The sequence below is a fragment of the Rhinopithecus bieti genome, unplaced genomic scaffold, assembly GCF_001698545.2.
Source record: "Rhinopithecus bieti isolate Rb0 unplaced genomic scaffold, ASM169854v2 scaffold_48345, whole genome shotgun sequence".
NCBI classification, from domain to species: Eukaryota; Metazoa; Chordata; class Mammalia; order Primates; family Cercopithecidae; genus Rhinopithecus; species Rhinopithecus bieti.
In genome coordinates this window covers 735,320-744,347 of record NW_016819344.1, presented here as the reverse complement: position 1 = coordinate 744,347, position 9,028 = coordinate 735,320, and positions in this window count along the sequence as shown.

Genomic DNA, 9,028 nt, shown 5'->3' with positions numbered 1-9,028 from the left:
GTAAGCTACATGTATCAGTCTATAGGAAATATGAATGAATTTTGTGTTTAGACTTGGATTTCATTCTTAAGATGTCTCATCATGTATATGTAAATCTTCCAAAATTCAAAACATTTCCGGTCCCAGATATTTCAAATAAGGAATATTCAACCCATATGATAGGAGTACAAAAAGAGAAAAGGATTTAAAAATGAAGAGGGTTAAATGTAAACTGTTACTCAGAATAAAATAGATGATATTTTTAGCATTAGCAATCTTACATCCTAGCTTCAATATCATTTATAATTTTCAGACTAATAAATCATCATCACATTTTCCTCACTGCTAAATAAATGAAACATCTTGTATTATTTAAAATATACAGCTCTAGTTTTCTTATTTTATTATCCGTGTGTGTATTTGACTACAGAATGTGTAAGATTATAGTTCTTAGAAATAAAAGTCAAGACAAGTTATTAAAATAATTAAATATAATATGCAAACTTAAATGTAATTATATGTAGACCTTTTCTTATTCTGAGACTGCTAAATTTCAGCTATGTGCAATTTTATAATAACTCCCGGAAAACCATATCTTATTATGGACATCATTATGTTGAAACTGATACAAATTTAGAACCCAAATGAAAAAATTAAAAAAACATGTTAATTAGCCTTACTTACTTAGGTTTGCTTGTAGAGGAAATAAGAAATGCTAAAGATTTTGCATATCGAAGTTGAAGTCTGTTATAACAGTAGAAGGGAAGTAATATACAAATTCATTCGCTGATATTTTTGAAAGAAAATTCTAAAAGTGTCCTCTTCCAAAATATCAATACTTTAGAAATGAGGTCCTTTTGTTAAGATAACAAAATTGCCCTGGTTGTATTAATTGTGAAATGACAATCTAAAGACTGCAAATAATAATTCAATTGAAAAGTTAATTATCAAAAAAATTAAATACCAAAAGCAGACTCTCCAACGTCATCTCTCTCTTAAAACCGGTGACTCTTCTTATATTTCCACTCTCAAATTAAAAATGACATCAGCAGACTTAGTGACTCATGCCTGTCATCTCAAGCACTGTGGGGGGCCCAGGAAGGAAGATCACTTAAGGCCAGAAGTTTGAGATCAGCATGGGCAACTCAGTGAGATCCCATTGTTACAAAAATTTTTTTTAAATTAGCTGAGTCTGGTGTCACATGCCTGTAGTCCTAGCTATTCTGGAGGCTGAGGTGGGAGGATTGCTTGAGCCCAGAAGTTCAAGGCTGCAGTGAGCCATAATCCCACCGCTGCATTCCAACCTAGGTGACAGAGCAAGACTCTGTCTCAAAAAATAAAAAAATAAAATATGTCACCCCCACAGGCACTCCAAACAGAAATATATTATTGTAAATTATTTTTTATTTCAACCATTTGATCCAAAGCGGTAATGCAATCTAGCCTCTGTAAAATCTCAAGCATTTGCAGATGGTTTTTCTCATCTTTCCTATCACTACTGCCTCAATTAAATTCCCCTTATGTCTTGTCAAGATTATTAAAAAGTTTTTCACTGAATTTCCTTAACTTCAGTATAAATTTCCTCTCACATTAAATTTACTTCATACTGTTCTTGGTTCATTTTGTGCTGCTAGAACAGAATACCTGAGACTGAGTAATTTATAACAGCAATGCATTGGCTGACAGCTCTGCAGCCTGGGAACTCCTATATCAAGCGGCTGGCATCTTGTGAGGTTTTCTTGTTGTATCATCTCATGGTGGAAGGCAGAAGGGCAAAGAAAGGACCAAACTTGCCCTTTTATAATGACACCAGTCCTACCCATGGGGGTGGGTGGAACCCTCATCGCCTCATCATCACCTAAAGCTCTCACCTTGTAATATTGTTATCATAGCAATTACATTTTAACATGAGTTTCTGATGGGACAAATATTCAAACCATATCATTCTGCCCTGGCTCCCAAAAACTAATGTTCTTCTCACATAAAAAAGACATTCACTCCATATCTATAGCCCCAAGTGTTCCAGTATCAACTCAAAATTTCAATGTCTAGAGTCTCATCTAAATTAGACATGGGTGAGACCCAAAGGTTGATTCATCCTGATGCAAATTTCTTTTCAGCTGTGAATTGGTGAAATTAATCAAGTTATGTGCTTCTAAAACACAATGGTAGAACAGGCATAAATAGACATTTCCATTCTAAAAGGGAGAAATAAGAAAGAAAATAAGGAAAAACAGGTCCCAAGCAAGTGCAAACCCAATAAAGTAAACAATACTAAACCCTAAATTTTGAGAATACCCTCTTTTGACTATATCCTGCTTTACAGACATATTGGGGTGGTGCTGGCTCCCCTAAGGACCCAGGCAGCGCTACCCCTATGGGTTTGCAATACAACAGCTTCCACAGGTTAGAATCTTATATCTGCATCTCTCCCAGGCTGACATTGCACGCTGATAGCTCTATAGTTCCAGGGTACATGGGCCTTGCTCCCACGGCTGCAGTAGGTGCAGCCCTAGTGGGGACTCTTTAGCAGCTCTGCCCCGACACAAATCTCTGCCTGAACCTCCATACTGTCCACAGCAACCTTTGAAATCTGGGTAAAGAAAGCCATGATCTCACAACTTTTGCATTTTTTTGCACCTGGAGGATTAGCACCCTGTGGATGCTGCCACGGTTTACAGAGTGAACTTTCTAGAGCAGTAGTTACAACCACACCCAAGTCTGCTGAAGTCATATATTGGGCGGCTAGCTGAGGAATGTTGTATCAGAACAGACAGAATGCTGGGTACAAACATTGAGGCAGTCTTTCGTAACCCCCACGGTCCTGAGGACACCCTAGGCCTCTCTTTTGCTATATTTCCTTCCCCCAGACCTTGGCACTCTGGGTCTGTGATGGGAGGGGTGACAGAAGTAATCTCAAGAGCGCCTTTGTGGTCATTCTCCCATTGTTTTGGTAATATCCTCTGGCTTTGTTCTTTTCATATTAATTTTCTTATCAAATGGTCCCTTCACCACATTCATTTTCCTGTCCTGAAAAATCCTGTCCTGAAAAATGCTTTTATTTTCCACCAAATGGCCAGGTTGAGAATTCTCCAAATCCCTAAATTCTGTTCACATTTTAATGATCAATTATGATTTTAAATGATTTCTCCATTTTCACATTTTACTGTATGCTGTTAAAATAAGCCACACAGCACATTGAATGCTTTGCTGCTTAGACATTTCTTCTGCCAGATATCCTAGTTCATCATTCCTACATTCTGCCTTTCATAAAGCCTTTGGGCACAGACATTATTCAGCAAGATTCTTTCTCACCTTACAACAGGGATGGCCTTTTCTACAGTTTACAATACCCAATTCATTTCTGCCATCTGAGACATCATCAGGGTGGCCTTTACTGTTCATATTTTTAACAACATTCTAATTATGATAACGTAGATAATCTCTAAGAAGTACCAGACGTTCCTTACAATGGAACGTTCTCTTCCGATCCCTCACTAGGTTTGTCTTTAATGCTCCTTTAACAGAAATTCAGGTTTTTGTAGCTTGCTTTTCCAAATTCTTCCAGCCTCAACCCATTACCCAGTTCCAAAACCACTTCCAAGTATTCGGTTGTTATAGCAACACCTGTTGTCCAGTACTAATTTTCTGTCTCAATCCATTTCATGATGCTGTAACAGAATACTGCAGACTGGGCAATTCACAACAAACAGAAATGTATTTGCTCACAGTTCTGGAGGCTAAGAAGTACAAGATCGAGGTTCAGGCATCTAGCAAGGGTCTTCTTGGGGTAACATCCTATGGAAGAAGGTGGAAGGGCAAAGAGAGGGCCACGTTTGTCCTTTATAATGGCACCAGTCCCACCTTTGAGGACAGAGTGCTCATGGTTTAATCACTTTTTAAGTATCTCATTTCCTGATAATGTTACAGTGGCAATTAAATTTTGACACAGGTTTTGGAGGTGACAAACATTCAAACAATAGCCTAAACTATAGTTGGAAATATTTTTCTAATACACTCTGACCATACTGACATGGGAGAGGGGCAGAGAAGTGCTGGGAGGAGAAGGGCAGGTCCCTGATGGGAGCTCTACCCTCGGGCCTGTGCCCATGGACCCAGGTGAGGACAGGCAACCTTGCATTTGCGGGCAAATGTTGCATTTCCCAAACCACCCTGGCCCGCCGTGCCCCCACCCTGTGCCAGTAAAAACACCAAGACCCTAGCAGGCAGACTGGACGTCGAGAGGAATGCATCAGCAGAAGAAGACACAAGCGGCTGGATGTTGAGGGGAGCATGCTGCTGTAAGAGCAGACGGATAGAGGTGGCAGGCGGCAGGCCATCCACCGGGGCAACACCGTGGAGTTTGGGCGGGGTGGTTGGAGGACAGCCCGGGCCACCGAGCAGCTCCACTCCAGGGGAAAACCATCTCCCTTCTGGCTTCCCCATCTGCTGAGAGCTACTTCCACTCCATAAAACTTGCACACATTCTCCAAGCCCATGTGTGATCTGATTATGCTGGTACACCAAGGCAAGAATCCCTGGGATACAGAGAGCCCTCTGTCCTTGTGATAAGGAAGGCAATCTAATTGCGCTAAGGTAACCCGCCTATGGACGGCTAAACGAAAAGAGCTAAACGAAAAGAACACACGCCCACTGGGGCTTCAGGAGCTGCAAACATTCACCCCTAGACACTGCCGTGGGATCGGAGCCCCACAGCTTGCCTGTCCACATGCTCTCCCTAGAGGTGTGAGCAGTGAAGAAAGGAGCCACACCCCCCCACACACCCTCAGAGGGGGACAAGGGAACCCTTCCGGTTTCAATAGCACTTCATTACCTAACACCTTTGCATGAATCTCTGTGGAGTACAGTAAATCAAGCAGAGCCAATGATTGTGACAGTGTTTTCCACTGCCCACCATCTCTGTTCCCAGCTATGACTATTTCCTGGCATTCACCAAATAATCCAGAAGATGTCTGCACACACCATCCCTGTGCTCACATTATTGTTTTTATTGACGCCATATTAGCTCTCCTAGAAAAGTCCCACCTCTTGCTTAAGAGTTAATTGGGCGCTGTTTTCTCTTTTATGCATTACCCTTGCCCTCTTCCCTTCCTCCTTTCCAAGGGGCATGCACCCTCCTGGACACTGCTATTCTTTATGCCCACCAATTCCTCACTCTCCCTAAGAGTTGTTGCCTCTTTGATTTTCAGTCTAGGTGTCATTTCTTCAGGGGAGACTTCCCAGATGACCTTTTTACTCACTCTTATGGTCACTTCTCCTTTTTAGCAATTAGAAAATTTCAGTTAAGTATTTTTTAGTAGATTTAAAAAAAATTCTCAGTGTTTTCTAATAATCTCCCTAAGAATTGAACTATTATTTCATTCACTTATAAAGTCAATGTTGAGAAATTCATGTGTCGTAAAGATAGTATCTTTAGACAATTTAAAATGTGCTTCTAAATTTGCTCTGTATTAGTATACAATTTCTCACTCTTCCCTTTTTCTATTCCTTTAGACTAATGTACTTACTTCAGGATAGTTTGGGATTATTGCAGTAAGAATTCAAAAAGAAATAAGTGCTTAATCAATCTTTAATACACATATTAAGGTGGTTTTTTTTTTTTTTTTCTTTTGGTCTGTTGTCTGATCAACAACAAAAATAATCCTTCAAGTCAGGTTTTTTTTTTTTTTTTTTTTTTTTTTTTTTTTTTTAAGGCAGAAAAGTAGTATGTTTTAATAAATTATTTTAGCTCTCATCAAAAAATGGTCTGAAAGACAGAGTCGTAAAATTTTACTATAAGCCATATCATAAAAAGGATGTAGAAAATGGTATAGGGCTGCTTCAGGCACATAGAAAGAATTGCAAAATCTTCCCCTTTCTGCTCAGGATAAGTGACAAGGACATGACATAAGAAGATAAAAGGGGAGATACACAACCGTGTCTTACTCTAGCCCAACAATAAGTAAATAAGTAAAAACTTATTACTTATTTTACAATAAGTAATTTACAATAAGTAAATAAGTAAAAACTTATTACTTATTTTACAATAAGTAAAAACTCAAAGGTATAGGTGTCTTAGAAACTGCTATATTTGCAAGAAGAAACATAAGGAATTCAGAACTGGTAACCAGATTCCCTAAGAATAGACCACACCTCTCGAAAAATATGGCCCAGAAGCAATACAACAGTGTTAGAGAACAGGTGATTTGAAACAGTAGCCTGGAGCAGCAGGTCTGACTCAACCAAATCTGGGATCTGGAAGTTCCCACATAGGATCAGGAGACCTGGAGGTACAGACAACACTGAAAGGGAAGACACCTTGTCCACTCTAGACAGTGAAATTTTGGACAATTAGCCACATCCCCAAAAGGGGACAGGCAGCTGCTGAACCTCAGCAGTCACTGGGGCAAGAAATGAATTCAGCGGACCACTCAAAGTCAAAGTCAGATAGATAGCAGGTCACGAGGCCCCATCATTTTCTTGTAGGAAACAAATTGTGTAAGCTTTTATTTCTCATTTTCCAGTATGTGAAATCACCTTTTGGAAAAGAAATAGGGAAATATAAGACATATTAAATATGGAATATTTATCAGAAAGGACCTAAGTCACTTATATTCATCTTCTAAGGATGCCGTAACAGAATACCTTAGACTGAGTAGCTTAGACAAATGTATTGCCTCACAGTTCTTGAGGTTGGATGTCCAAGGTCAAGGTGATGGTAAGGTTGGATTCTGGGTGAGGGCTTCATCCCTGACTTGCAGTGGCCAACTTCTCACCGTGTCCTCACTTGGTCTTTCTCTGTGTATGTACTCCCGATGTCTGTTTTTTTACTTTTTCTGATAAGGACACTAGTCCTATTGGATGAGGGTCTACCCCTTGTGACCCCATTTAAACTTAATTAATTCCTTCAAGTCCCTATTTCCAAAAACAGTCACATTGTGGGTTAGGACTTCAACCTACGCATTTTGAGAAGGACACAACTTAGTCCATAACAATCATAAAAGGACATAATCTGAACTAAAAGAGCTGAAGAAATCATCGCGTAGTAGTTATTCATGAGAAATATTAGTTACAGAACATAGAGCAATCACATTTTGAAACAATTAATAAAAATAGATACTAGAATTGCAACCTGGGAAAAGTTGTGTGGCTCATAAATGAATACACAAGTGCATAAATATATATGTATGTAGTCTTTTTAAATAAATAAGGCATCATGTATAAAAGGCAAAAGATCAAAAACAGCCTAAATACTCATCTATGGGATTTAATTTAAATGAATTATTGGGCCTTCATACATTATTGGAATTTTTATATGCTCAGTGAAATGGTAGACTTTGACTTCACATATTGAAATAGATACGTCAATCTGTAATACTGCTATCATATTTTGTCTAGATTGACAAAGCACATGCCGATTTTCTTTATTAATATGTTAATTTGTGACAATATATAAATTATAAAAGATGAAGTGATACGTAACAGGCTTAACAAAGGGCTACAGGTGTCATCTCTGTGGCAATATTGTGATAGGCTTAAGATCACTGCTAAGGAAAACAGTTAACTGCAGAATTAAATAGCCTGGCTCAGTAGTCACACCAGAGGTATCTTTGGCAAGTTATTTAATCTTAGGTTTTATAAGCCTCACTTTTTTCATCTATAAATGGGTCTAATAATTGTATCTAACTTATAGGATCACTGGTAGAATTAAATGTGAATACAAGTAAAACACTTAGGAATGGATGGGATATTGTACTTAATAAGTGTCACCTATTGTATCCTTTTATTATTTTTATTCCTATTATTATTACACACATTCCCAAATAATTTTATTTCTGATTTTACAAAAGACAGGTAGTGCTTCTCAATCACTGAAATCAATAAAGCCGATACATATATAAAAATTTTCAAGAAAACTAGGTAATCACCATTTTTCTCTCTCTTCAACTTTACTAACATTATTTAGAAATGATGCCATTAAAGGGCATTACTTCTACTCAAATAGACACATGCATAGCCAATTATTTTATCTCTTTACTCTTCATCTTTAAGCTTGTCCACTGATGGTCCTAACTGTAACAGACTGAAACAGCAATTATTTGCATGTGTCAATAGCAGCTAGAGGCTAAGGAGTAGATAAGAGAGCCATTGTTTATGTGATCAAAGGAGAGAAATAATACGTGGATGAGGCTTTGTAATTTTTGCCCTTAAGAGATATTCTCATATCTTAAAAAGAAATCGATAGCTCATATTAGATGTACATAAATTAATGATCAATATCTCATAACAGTAGATTTGTGAATTCTCATCTAAGTCAACTAAACAAAGAAACCTGTTTTATATTATGCTATGTTTTGAATTTGTTCCCCAAAGTTCATGTGTTATAAATTGGTCCCCAGTGCAGCAGTGTTGAGAGATGGAACTTTTAGGAGGCAATGAGTCTTGAGGGTTCTGCTCTCATAAATGGGTTAATCCATTCATGGATTACTGGGTACTGAGGGAGTGGGTGAATTATCATGAAAATGGGTAAGCAAGTTTGGACATCTCTTGTGAGCTGTTCTTGCCATGTAATGTCCTGCACCACCAAGGGACTCTGCAGAGTCACCATTAGCACGAAGGTTCTCATCAGATACAGCCCCTCGATCTTGGACTTCCCAGCATCCAGAACTGTGAGAAATGTATTTATTTTCTTTGTAAGTTACTCAGCCGTGAGTATTCAGTTATAGCAATAGAAAACAAATTAAGACATAGTAGTTTTCAATTAGGTATAGTTAATATAAAAAGAATACCAAAATCCATAAGGCAATCAGTGTGTAAACCCCACTCATTCTGATTTCTTCATTATGCATTCCTTCACTTAGATTTAAGTTGGAGGACTTTTAAGTGTTGTAAACACTGCCATTTTAATAACATGATATATAAACGTGGAAGATAATACATTAACATATTCTACCATTGTTTATGGCTTTGTAGAAACAAAACAAATAGAATTAACTTGCCATTCATAGTCTGTAGTTTTGATTTCAAGAGCTGGGAATTCATGGGAAGT